This window comes from Arachis ipaensis, chromosome B03 (assembly GCF_000816755.2).
Source record: "Arachis ipaensis cultivar K30076 chromosome B03, Araip1.1, whole genome shotgun sequence".
Lineage (NCBI taxonomy): Eukaryota > Viridiplantae > Streptophyta > Magnoliopsida > Fabales > Fabaceae > Arachis > Arachis ipaensis.
The window spans coordinates 43,840,175-43,840,992 of record NC_029787.2 but is presented as its reverse complement, the minus strand read 5'-3'; positions in this window follow the sequence as shown (position 1 = coordinate 43,840,992).

The following is an 818-nucleotide window of genomic DNA, read 5'->3' as shown; positions in this document are numbered from 1 at the left end:
AATAAAAAGAGTAAACTAGAAACTTTAGTTTTTCATAATCACAACAATCCACACACACACTATATATATATATATAGCAATAAATGTGGGTTAATTGACAACATTTTTTCAAGGAAAACACTAAATTTTATAAGAGCCATTCTAAGATTCACATTGAGTTGAATGAAAACTCTTGATTTCTACTTGCATGATATACATAACTGATATATGGTTTTTGAGCCAAAGAATACACAACCCGTAAGTTTTTGAGCTTAATTGTATGGCTACATTTAACCATAAATTTCATTCCTGTGTGTTTCGCACTTCTTTTCTATGCTTGCAATCTTTACTTTGTTTCAGTCTATATGTCCAATATAGAATGTATTTACATACTTGCATGTGATTGAGGCCATTACTTGTTTTTGCTCACTTATCCCAAATAAGCCTACCCTTTTATGTCACCCTTGTTAGCCCCCTTGAGCCTTTTAATCCCCTTTTTGTTCTATAACCACATCACTAACCTTAAGCAGAAAAACAAATTAAAAATCCCAAATTGAATCTTTGTTTAGCTTAAGATAGAGATTGTGTATCCACTAAGTGTGGGAAAACGTGGGAACATGGGTTGATAGGAAAGGATTAAATTAATAAAATAATCAAAAATTTGGGAGCATGCTCATGTGAAACCAAAATAATTAAAAATACCATGTGCATTGAAAATGTTATGTTTATGTAAAAAAAATCTCTCTTTTAGTTAAATAAATAAATAAGGGGACAAAATTACCCCATTAGTAAGTTCAAAAGAAAAACCAATGCACATGGGATAAAAATTAAAAAATTAA